We start from the raw sequence: 13,396 nt of genomic DNA, 5'->3' as shown, positions 1-13,396 counted from the left end.
TCATTGACCCACCAGTAATTTTGCTTTGAATTAGATGTAGAGGGGTAAGCGAGATGTTTTCTTTCAAGTAATTGAAGTGAGCTCGAACCAGGGAAATAAAAATACTTAGACTTTTACAATGTTATTGGAGTGATGCCCTTTGATTTTACCTCACACCTGTTTTAATGAACTTATTCTGCTTTCTTTCATGATTGATAAGTTTTATAAGGGATCACTGTTGCCTTTAGAGAAATCAGTCATTTTGTATGTGTGATGAGGGTTCAGGTGTCTGGCTGTCGTGAGGTAATTATAATTGTAGGATAAATGAGGTAACTATAATTGTAGGATAAATGGTAAGTTTGGTAATCAAATATCAAGCACTTAGATACCAGGTTTAATTTGAAGATCAGACACTGGGCACTTCTGTCACAATATATATATATATATATATATATATATATATATATATATATATATATATATATATATATATATATACATTACTTATATTATATATATATATATATATATATATATATATATATATATATATATATATATATATATATATAATATACTGTTTATTAATAGAAACAAAATTACAGGATACGTTTATACGAAGGACACCACGTAAGTTTTCCTTTTCCAAGGTAATTCGCGTCAAGAACTTTTTTATGGCAGTTCGCGTCCGGAATTTGTAGCCTTCCGTATATCCCCGATTCATGGTTCACCCTCTCTTATTTCCTTTGAAATGCGAGTTGCAAACAAAAATACTTTTCTTTATCCAAGAATATCATGCTTTTTTTCAAAAATGTACTTCTCTGACGCCTCCTCTCCAGGGCTTTCTTTTCAAAATAATCTCATCGGTTTTCATCTTCAATCTGGTGGTCAACATTTTCCCTTCAACAGGCTCTTTCCTACTGACATTTTTTCCTACCGAACCTCTTTAGCTCCCAACTTCCCAGCAGCACACCTTAACCCGATCGGCCCCTCACCTCTACTCATACAACTTGACTTCAACAGCTTTCCCTCGTCAGGTATTTCTTATGAAGAACCTGCTTTCCATACAGCCTCTCTGCTTATCGTCTTACTCTGTTCCCTTGTTTGTTACCGCAGTTTATTTTGACTTAATGTTTTTGCAAGTAACATAATTCTCGCATTTCATCTCTTTGTTTTCCAATCTCACTCAAGGCATTCATCACTTCTTTCATATCAACACTTTTGAGAGACATTTCCTTAATCCGGACCAGCCCCTCCTAACTCCACCTTACCTCCTTTCGCATCCGTACTCTGCCGGAATCTCTCTCTGGAAGCTCGCTCAAACGTCTGTGAACCATTGACTGCATGGGTGTAGTGCAGGTAAGCATAACCAGCCACTTTATTTCGATTCGTAACAGCACAATCAGGTATACTTTTGAAGACCACTGTCAACGTAGATTGCGTGCCTGAGAATGTTTCCATCCCTCGCTCTCCATAGACAAACAAAATTCCATCGTAGCAATATTTGCTAGTTCTTATACTGTTCATTTGTTCACCTTAGACGTCCGATGGATAATGTCTTATTTATTGAGTACATGAGTATCACAAACCATGAAAACAAACATGACTTTTTCCAAAGGAAAACTTTTTTTCCTCTGCGAGCAACACTCACACTTGGTGGAAAAGCTACAACCCATATCCTGCCGGCAGTATTAATGTGAAAACTAAAATAATATCCACTCGAAAAATAAACAGTTGTTCGCAGAAGTATGATATCGAATTTCGAGACGAAGAAAATGACCCTTTACGTGAAATCAAAAATACATACAAGAGCACAGAAGCAATGGGGCGTGTAAACCGTGAATTATCAAATTACAATTTGTTTCTGAGAAAACTTGTACAACACTGAGAATAAACCAAGTGTGCCTGCCTTATTTTCAACATACTGTACTCTCGAGTCACATCAGAATCCAACATCGATACCAAAGAAATAAAGCTGATATCGATCCAGAGCCTCTCTAAAAAAAAATCCTGATAACGTCGAGCACTGCAAAACACGAGTCAAAAAGTCTGATGCTGAATATGCAAATCATATTGGAGGCTGTTCTCCAATTGTTTCCACTCGATTTCATAGAAAGGAAAGAATAATTTGACTGAAATTCCTAACCAGAAGGTATCCAATCTATAACTTCCAATAACACGACATTAAACCACCATCATACGTTATTATAATTCAAGTCGTTTTCATATAAAAATGCTAATAGCTGGGCTAAGGAAATGCACGAGAGAGAGAGAGAGAGAGAGAGAGAGAGAGAGAGAGAGAGAGAGAGAGAGAGAGAGAGAAAAAGAAAATGTCTGATATTTCTTACTGGAAGTACTGTAAAGAAAGTGAGAACATTTTTAACAGGATGCCATCTCTTCCCTGCGTTCTGTATTAGTTCAATCAATTTTACAGCACGAACATAAGTTTGAGCGTTAAAGTAGGAAATCTCGTGGGTGTAGGGAAAAGACACATGAAGACTACTTGCGCACGCACAGACAGAGGGGGCGTGTCTGGCATATGCAGATATACAGTATATCTAGATGCAAAAGTGTTTATTTTATATATATATATATATATATATATATATATATATATATATATATATATATATATATATATATATATATATATATCTTATCTACTAAAGTGAACGTTTGTCTGTTTGTATGTGATTTTATATGTGACTTTGTTTGTAAGTTAGTTTGAATGCTTGTGCACTATAGAAATCCGAACCGCTTGACAGATCTAGACGAAATTTGTCACGTGGCCATCAATTGGCACAGCTTACATAATAGGGTAGGCTTCAAACGCCGCCCTCTTCCCCTTCCCCCTTCCCTTTGTAACTTATGGCGTAAATAAACTCTAGGGGTTTACCATACCTCATTTCATGTACTCGAGACATTAGAGATAAATTATTGAAAAAACTTTTCAGTCACCACGATAATACCTGCATAAAAGGGACAAACAGCATAGTAATACCTGGATAAAAGGGGCAGTCATCACAGTAATGCCTGTCAGTTCACCTACTACTGTTCGAAGGGTGAACATTCACATAAAAAAAGTAGAACTGTCAGTCGGACCGTCAACACAAACCCCTCCCCTCTCCTTTCTCCCTCAACCTCCCCTTTCCTTTTACCTCCCCCTGCACGTTTACTGTCATTCAGTATATATATATATATATATATATATATATATATATATATATATATATATATATATATATATATATATATATATATATATATATATATATATATATATATATATATATATATATATATATATATATATATATATATATATATATATATATATAATTGAGAGAGAGAGAAAGAGAGTGGGAGAGAGAGAGAGAGATTGGCTTTTTAATCCCGTGGTGTGTATGTACTGCATGTATGGATATGTATGTATATATAAATATATATATATATATATATGTGTGTGTGTGTGTGTGTGTGTGTGTGTGTGTGTATGTATATGTATATATGTGTATATATATACCTGTATATATATATAATTATATACACACACATATATATACAGTATATATATACGTATGTACACGTATACGTATGTATGTGTACGTGTGGATAGTTCAAATATCAGATTTAGCCTCAACTCTTTCATTCTTAGCTTATAATTAATAAACAGGAAGAAATATTGACAAAACAATATGTTGTTTGAAAATTGCTAAAAGTACAAATCTGAGTCACAAGTTCGGCGCTCCTTAGCAATGAAAGAAAAGCAGAAAAGTTCAGGAAAACAAACTCATCATCCGGTGTTAGTAACGTCTGCTTTCACCCCAAAATTCACTAATCTTCCAATCTTTTTCTTTGCTCTTTTTCACAGTAAAACGCGGTATAAGGAGACAAAAAGACATGAAAAATTAGGACAGGATAATGCAATGAAATCTGAAACATAATCTAAAGCACAGAGCAGCAGTAGCAGTCGCTCTCCATTCAAGAAAATGAAAATATAAAGAAAACATTCAATACGGCTTTCAACAGCTTCACCTCGTAACAAATCTATGGCTTACAGTTCCCATTACAACTTGAACCTTTAGCCCCTGCATAAGACATAACCAAAGTTTCCTTGCTTTTCCGCGATAATGGCGAGCTCTCTTTTCCTTTCTCCACAGAACGATCTTCAAACGTCATCAAGACAACAAAGAAAAAGACTGTCTAAACACGCACCAGGTTAAATGTCAAAGGAACAAAACTATCTACGGCCCCTTTTCTTGTCGGCAGAAGTCGCGAGGAAACCCTGGTATAACTGTGGATGCACGGTAGGTTACATGGAACTCTTGGGAAGACTCTTCGCTTCCTCTTCAGATATACAAAGCGTTTACATCAGCATTTTGTACCCCTTTGTTCTCTGGCTGGTCTGAGGTCCATCACAGTTAGTTTAAATCAATCTACTCTAAGCAGAAAAAATCAAGAGTATCACAGAACTTTGGGGTTTCTTTTTCCCAATATAGCTATTGTCTCTTACGAAATATAACTTCAGCGTTGCTGATAACGATGTAGTATTCTGGAATTGGTTATTTTCATACCTAACTCAACACTGCCGGCATCATACGCTTTCCTAATAAGTTTGCATTGGATTAACGATATTTAATGAAAGATTATGTTTGAAAGCGAGACTGAGGCTGTGTCTAATAATACTTCTGGCTAATGATGATTTATCTTCTCAAATGACCTTTAAATGCTGCAAAAATGATGAAATATGAATGAAAAATGTGAACCTCGAGATTTATACTACAATCAGTTTACCCGGCTTCTAATTCATGGTTCAGTTGACTTTTTGATACGGAGCTAAGTACACACTGAATGTGGCTAGCATCAGGTGGCGGTAAGGCTGTGTCAACTAGAGCGCGATTTCAATTCTTCTGCTTTCGTTTACCTGCATTAGAAAGCCGCAGTCAAGACCAACTTCTGTTGGAAGGGCAGCTATTTCTATCGTCTGGATTACCTGCAAAGAAAAGAAAAAATTCTTAATGTGTATTCTTTTAGCAGGATTAACTATAAACAAAATATGCTACAAAGAATCTGGACACGGTTATCATCCTAACGCTCTTGTGGAAATTCTGTTCTGCGAAGAAAAAAAGGACGTTGGCCTGACCTTTCCTCAAGTAAAATGACCTCTCAAACAGAGGTACTTTATGCCGTTATTTACCTAGTGACCACCATTACTTGCAAAAAAACTGAAACGTGAAAAGCGAGTGATATTGTATAAGAAATTATTCTTACACACACACACACTCTATATATATATATATATAATATATATATATATATATATATATATATATATATATATATATATATATATATATATATATATATATATATATATATGTGTGTGTGTGTGTGTATATATATATACACAAACATTATATATACATATTTATATAATATATATACATATATATACATATACATACATATATATATATATATATATATATATATATATATATATATATATATATATATATATATATATACAGTACATTTTTTTCACATAAACGTGAATTTTTAACATTCACTAATAACTGCCCACTGATTTTTTTAAATATCCAATTCACTAGACCTGGTAAATAACTTACCCCAAGGGTTTTATAAACTGATAAATGCCACGTCATTGGCAGGATTTAAACCGTTGCCTGGTTCAGAAACAACCATAGACATCGAGTTTGACCTTTCATGGTGGCTCGGTGGTCAAAATCACTGTCTGTTGTTATTTCTAAACCACGTAGCGGTTCGAATTCCGCCGATGACGAAGCAATTATCAATTATAATTCCCCTTGGGTGTACGTTATTTACAGCTATAGAATTGGGTATTAGACGATATTTTTGGCTTTATATATATATATATATTTATATATATATATATATATATATATATATATATATATATATATATATATATATATATATATATATATATATATATATATATATATATTTATATATATATATATATATATATATATATATATATATATATATATGTGTGTGTGTGTGTGTGTGTGTGTGTGTTTGTGTGTGTGTGCGTGCATGTGTGTATACATATACAATGTACATACTATATATGCATATATAAAAGTATATGACAGACAAGAAGTACGCACATACCTTCATTTATAAAATAATAAAATTCATCTGTTGAAACGTAAAGACTTGGAAAATATTTGCCCTTGACGCTCGGGCAATGTCGGTCGATTAGAATGAGAGAGAGAGAGAGAGAGAGAGAGAGAGAGAGAGAGAGAGAGAGAGAGAGAGAGAGAGAGAAAAGGCATTGTTGGTAGAACAGCCCGGGATTTGCAGGGGACCCCACCACTGCAAGGCAGGATTCTGATAATATGATAACAGTGACGGATGTGAGAGTAAGCGGAAGGAAAAATTGAGTGGAGGCAGAGGGAAAAATGCCAGGGTGGAGGATTAACTCTACTGCTAAATGGATAAGGAACGTCAGGAGAATAAAGATGGCAAAACAAGGACCAGTAGAGAGGCATGATAGGGCAGTCCGTCCTCTTTCCTTCAACCGCACGGATTCCTTTTCGAAGCATCTTGTTTCTCTTCAGGATCATAAAACGTATTTTATTACGCCACTGGAGCGAAGGAAGGGAAAGACACTCACGGATCTCACGCTTATTGTGTTTTAAATTCGGCTTGAAAATCTCTGCCAATACTCTGCCTTCGTAATTAGCTTAGTCCCGAAAGGCGTGACTCTCCATCGATAGTATTGTTCAGATGATGATGACACGCGTTACTTTTTGCTTTGCGGTTTTATTTATGATAAGGCCTGCCGCATTTCTTACTATCATGTGTCGGTTGTACGACTCAACGAAATATAAACTCTAAATTCACATATATACTTTTTTATCACGTAAAATTTATTCTTGAAAAGGTCTTTACAAATAATGAAAATATCAAAACTATTTACAAATTTGCAAAGCCTTGACAGCAGAATAATGAGAGAACCTCATGCAAGAAAATATCATAAAACCTTGTGGTTTAAATTCTCGCATATTCAGAAAACAGTGCACGACCTTATAGTCGTGAAAGGAATAAAAACATTAACCACTTTAGAAATAAAACTGATTTGTAATTGATGATTTTCGAATAAAATAATCTATTATCAAAATACAAAGCTATTACGCTGTGTATTTGAAAAAGAAACAAGGAAACCAAACAGCGTAAAATCTAAATCACCTAACGTAGCATTCAGCTTTTAGCATGGCTATGTCAAAGATTACCACCATAAATATGAACATTATCTTGCGTCTGCCAGACCCTAATAAGGTCGAATCAAACAATGAAGCATGCAAATAAAAACTGCTAATAAACTGTGTTATAACTTTTACCAAAGACACGTCTAGTGTTGTTGCCAAACGTGGGGTGTAACGTCAAACTTCCAGTAATCACCTGAGGTCCGGCCTGAAATAGTAACGGACGCAGCCAATAAAGACATCCGTTAGCCGTATTCAGCACCAAAAACAAGGTAAACCCTTTCTGCTCTGACGTAACAAACAACTATCAACCACACACGCACTTGCCTAAGTGTAAACATAACAATTCAAACTTAATAACATTGGCAGATCACTAAACATTGATAAGACATGGTCAGTGTCCTTCCTCGGGGTTTTAGTAGAAAACTTAAAACATCCGACACCGAGAAGACGCATTCTTGAGCATTTAAAATACCCCAGCCAATCCCAGTAGTCACCTCAGCTGATCTTTAATTTTGACCAGATTGCACCAAAATGACAGAAGGTTCCAAATGAGATGATATAACTGGCCTCAAAGACAAGGGAGAAATAACAGCATTATGGGCAGGAGAGCTGGAGGTTGTCTTGTCACTTCAGATTCATTACCAAGGAAAGACACCAACTGATCTCTGACAACTGGGGCATTCACCGCACTCTGAAGAGTCCGAACCACTGGAACACCTAACAAGCATGGACCTCTACGTCGAAAATGCTTGACTCTTTTGACGTTCTGAAATGCCCGTAGATGTCCTGAGATGGTAGGTGTACTTTCAAATGCCTACGTTAAGCACGTTTTTTGTTCCTGCCGGTTGCACAAGAGACCCTCTGGTTATATGAACTTGAGTGAGTTAACATTAAAGAACGATATTGCCGACTGGGAATGCTGACAAAGCAGCCAAAGGATTTCCAGACAACTCAGCCGACATTACCTTAGAACAGCCACCATGGAATCTCTTCATGCACAACGTTTGTGCAGTTTTTCCTACTTATAAGAACAGTATCACACAAGTATAGGAAAAGCCTGGCATACGGGATTACTAGGTGTGATGGAAACTGTGCCAATATACCCTACAAGTGAAATTGTGGCAAATACCCTACCAGTGTATTCTTGAACAGCTCACTAAGAAAAAAATGTTTTTGAAAAAATAATATCAATGCATTCCTGGGCTACCGTATGTTGAAAAAACCAATTGGCGTTCAACAATCTATTAGCGCTTTATTATTGCAAATACAGAGCTTTTACGAACCATCCCAAAGAACGTGATATAAAACTACAGATGTTTATATACTAAAATGCTGTATAATTACTATAAAGATCTTAATAAGTTATTAAAATACCAAAAGATTTTGGTGAGAGCTCAAAAGAGGCTTCAGTAACATTTTTGAACCGTTGTGTATGTGTACAGTATGTTGGTTTTTTTATTTGTTTTTATCAGCGATATATACGAGTACATTCTCTCCGTTGTTTCATTTTTCCACAACAATGGCCGATCTGTTCGGTAGAAACCTGCTTAGCAAGTAAGTGACAATTTTGAGACGTTCGGTGTTTATCAGCATATCTATCTCAATAGTGTACAGTGCACGAACTTTAGCAGTATCAGAATGACATATATAAATGCCATTCTGTTATTGATATAATGCAAAGCATTATTCCAATGTACATAAAAAAAAAATGACAGAACATGGAAAAAAATGACAGGTCCCCACACATTTTGGGCAGGAGATGTAATACTCAAGGCCAGGTTTATGGGCCAAGCGAGGCTGAGACAGAATGGCATGTCGCTCTTTAGCAATCCTTTACTCTTACACGAGAAGAAAATTTCACAAGAAAAAACATACAGGGAAAACAGACATATTTTTCCGTGCAAATTAGACTTGTAATTGCAAGGCTCCGACGTACATACACACACACACACACACACACACACAATCAATCAATCAATCTATATATATATATATGTGTGTATATATATATATATATATATATATATATATATATATATATATATATATATATATATATATATATATATATATATATATATATATATAAATGTAAATGTGTGTGTGTGTGTGTGTGTGTAATTGTAATAGCCACAATGCCCTCTTAACTTCTCGAATTCCTCGCGCTTTTTTTTTTTATTACCGGACATCCCAACCACTTCAATTTCTTGCTCTTGGATCTTAAGGCTTCGTAGTGACAAGCGTATCCAAAAAGCGCGAAGAATTCGAGAAGTTAAGAGGGCATTGTGGCTATTACAATTACACATGTATCTGTAAAACGTGACCAATATATTTTACATATATATATATATATATATATATATATATATATATATATATATATATATATATATAATAAGAAATGTTTTTGTAGCTGTTTGTGTGATTTGAAAAAAACTGAAAGGGGAACAAATAAGGAGGTATATGGAAGTGGTAAAATGGTCAGCGTGAGTGATCAGTGTTTTGAGATGATTTGTTCATGTATAAAATCGACTGTAGTTTGACGAAAAAATTGAATACTTTGAAAGTAGCAAGAAAAAGGGGGGGGGATAAGTCCTAAAAAATGCAGGATAAATGGCGGAGGAGAGGTTTTTCAAAAGAAGAGCTCTAATGTTCAGGAACCGTAGCGTTCAAGAAAAATAAGAGGTGAATGGACAGCTTGTGAAGGATGGTTTGACTTGTTGCTGATGAGCTCCTGTGCAAGTGTATAAATCGACTAATGTTGTGGGGTCTGTAAGACGAAACTGTTTAAAATGTAAACGTTGGTGAAACCTACACGATTTCCCTAGAATATAGAAATCTGATATGCCACTAACGAGTTCTCTTCTAACCCAAACGGGCTTGACAGCAGGAGATAATACCTAAGAAAAATGTGACTCACTGTACCAAAGCAGTAGCTTTCAAATTCTCTCTCGAACGAAATAACAGTTTCCACTGGAGTTGGCACTCGCGCAAGAGGCTGGAGAGCGTTATATGAAAATCTAATCTACGGGTGACATACGATTCAGAAAAAAAGGCGTCTTACAATTGTGATTGGTCGTTTTTTGCCAATGTTGAATCAATTTTATTAAGCAGCAATCAATTCAAAAATCAAATCATGAGGCAGATAGAGCCATTTTCCTGCTTAAAATACCCAGCATCCTTAACATCAACGAATATAATCTTTCCTTTGGATAAAACACACACATACATACACACACACACACACACACACACACACACATATATATATATATATATATATATATATATATATATATATATATATATATATATATATATATATATATATATAAAATATATATATATATATATATATATATATATACTGCAATAGAGAGAGAGTACAAACAGGAGAGAGAAAAGATCGGGGCTTAAGAATAGGGAAGGTAATCCATTGTGTGAGGCTCTCATCTTCTCCTTTATCCGAGCGCCTGCACCCTCATCTTCTCTGTAAACAGCCCTCTCCCATCCCGACACTCGCAGGCTTCGTGCACCACCGTTAGCTCTTGTACTTCACAAGAGAAACGTGTCAATCGTCCTCGTGTATTCATTAAGTTTGCATCTCGTGCGATATACTTTCCACTATCACAGGCTGATAACGTTTTGCTTTTTGGAGTCACGAACATTCACATAGTAACGTATCTTCATACTAACATTAACTGCCAGTTTCGTTGTAAAGATCCAGGTTACGATTTCGAAGGTTGTTTTGGTAGATCATTTCTTAAAACAAAATGTTCATCAGATGAGCTTCCGCATACTGAACGAGAACATTCTGAAACTACGAACATCCAAGCCCTTTCTGTTATCAGTATCATTCATAACTTGTACATAGTGGTTGTCAGTTGTGAATTATTCTCGAATTTTCTTTCAAAACTAAAAAACATGATGACATGATTACCAATAATCCGATAGATTTGCTGCTCAATGAATACTTTACAGAATTATCGACAAATACTAATCATGAGCTAACTAAGAAATAAATGGTGCATTAATACTGTAATTATGTGCGCTTATATATACATATATATATGTATACACACACAAACACACACACACACACACAAGCGCTGCAGGAAAGGTGAAAGGAAAATTAGGAGACCTCGAGCCCTCGTCCACTTTTTCAAGACATGTTCGCTGTAACAGAAATGAGAAAAGATAATTGTTCTCTTCCTATTACTGTCATCACATCTTGAAAATTAGACGAAAACTATGACTTCGAATTTTCATTTCAGCTTTCCTGCGAGCGCTTCTATATGTTAATATGCCACGAGACCATTGTGGTACTGGATGAATATATCTATATGTATACATGTATACACACACACACACACATATAGATACATATATATATATATATATATATATATATATATATGTGTGTGTGTGTGTGTGTGTGTGTGTGTGTGTGTGTGTGTGTGTGTGTGTGTGTATGAATGCCTACGAACGGAATGCAAAACAGCTGGACTCTGAGTGGTTATTGAACGTCCCCGAATCTCGGGGAAAATCATGGTTTATTCGTCGAGAGGGTTAAAAACCCATGTTCCCAGTAGTTCGCTGCATAGTAGAGTTGGATGGAATAGTTTGTACCTTCATAAAGTCACAACAAAGCCGTCACAAATTTCCACCAGTGGGACAATGGGAAAACAGTGCCGTAACTTGAAAGAATCCAACTTCACACAGGGCTTTAAGACCCATTTTTGGAAAGGTTTTACTTTAAAGCATCCAGAAGATCATTTCTTATACAATGCATTGCATCATTATCCCATGATTATGGTGACACAAAAAGTTGTTATATATAGGGTTAGATAAGACAAAGTACCATATTTTGAACACCTTAATGCAAGTGTCATGAGGCATAGTTAGACTGTTCACATTCGAAAAAAAATAATAGTTTGCTGTATAAAATAGGGTTAGGCAACGGTTTTTCGTCACAGAGTTATGTTATAATTTTTTCATAAAGAATTGCTTGCAGCTGATATCCAAGAAGAATATGCTTGCAGATCAGTGCAGTAACTACTTGACTCTGATAATAACTTTAAAGAATATTAAATCAATGACCAAAAACCAAAATACTGGTCGGGACTGTACATGGGTGAGTTAGGACCATCTCGCTTTTTAAATTTTCTGACACTATCACTCAAAACAGATCAAATAAAGCCGAACATCAACAGAGGAGGAACCCGTTAACATGACTGTTGCTTCTACTCATTACTTGATTACATACATACATACATACATACATATATATGTATATATATATATATATATATATATATATATATATATATATATATATATATATATATATATATATATATATATACACCTAGTGTTTCAAAATTAGAGACCCCCCCCACAGAACAAATGGAAAGGTATGAAGTTTTCTGCTATAGCCTATCTTCAAGTACATTATTTTAAGTTTCTATTAACCTATTTTTCATTTTACATTTCTTGTATTTTCAGACTGAGTGACGGAGTTAGATACAGACATGGCTAACGAATCCAGGCTATAACCTTCAGAGAGGCCAGGGATGCTGGCGCATCCTTCATTTCACGTTCCTGGATAGCTAAATACATTAAAAGAGATGAATCCTTTGTTAAAAGAGACTGGAACAAAAATCCATATGACTGTCATCACAAAAAGAGTGAAAATCTTAGAAGGCCTGAAGTCCTTTCTCAGGAGTCAAAAGACATCATAGCTGAGGCAGTGGGTAGACCAAGAAAGTCTTTACGTAAATTGGCGCTTGAACTAAAAACAAAAAGGGGAAAGAAGAGAAGTTATAGTGCTGTATATCGTGAGTTGAAAAAATCTGGTATTAAGCCATTTCATGTTATCAGCAAGCCCAACATCACTCAGCAACAGAGAGAAGACCGTGCATGGTTTTGTGGTTCATTTCTTAAAGACTGGGATGAAGCTGACTTTCTTCATGTTGCCGCATCAGATGAATTCTTCATTTACACAGTCAGGAAACCAAATCATAAAAATTACATCATTTGGGCTGCAAAGTTGGATGATATCAGCGATGACGTGCGCTATCACTAAGTTGTGAAATTTTCTGAATGTTTAGGAATTTTTTTGTTTCACAGCCAAATGGTTAATGTGGATCATCAAAGAA

At 35.2% G+C, this 13,396-nt stretch overlaps 1 protein-coding gene across 10 annotated transcripts in view; it reads right to left on the bottom strand.

Annotated features, from left to right (window-relative positions):
* The window catches only part of norpA (no receptor potential A), a 699,095-nt gene that overhangs the window by 466,573 nt on the left and 219,126 nt on the right, over positions 1 to 13,396 (bottom strand). For 2 of the 10 annotated variants that reach the window (XM_067124211.1, XM_067124213.1), the window contains exon 1: positions 4,904 to 4,967. The exons of the other annotated variants lie outside the window; for them this stretch is intronic. The gene's annotated coding sequence lies outside the window, so the exon portion shown is untranslated. Of the gene's footprint in view, positions 1 to 4,903; positions 4,968 to 13,396 lie in introns of those variants that run through there. 10 annotated transcript variants of the gene reach the window in all.

The sequence above is a fragment of the Macrobrachium rosenbergii genome, chromosome 22 (assembly GCF_040412425.1).
Source record: "Macrobrachium rosenbergii isolate ZJJX-2024 chromosome 22, ASM4041242v1, whole genome shotgun sequence".
Taxonomy (NCBI): Eukaryota; Metazoa; Arthropoda; class Malacostraca; order Decapoda; family Palaemonidae; genus Macrobrachium; species Macrobrachium rosenbergii.
This window is presented reverse-complemented; position numbering and strand designations above follow the sequence as displayed.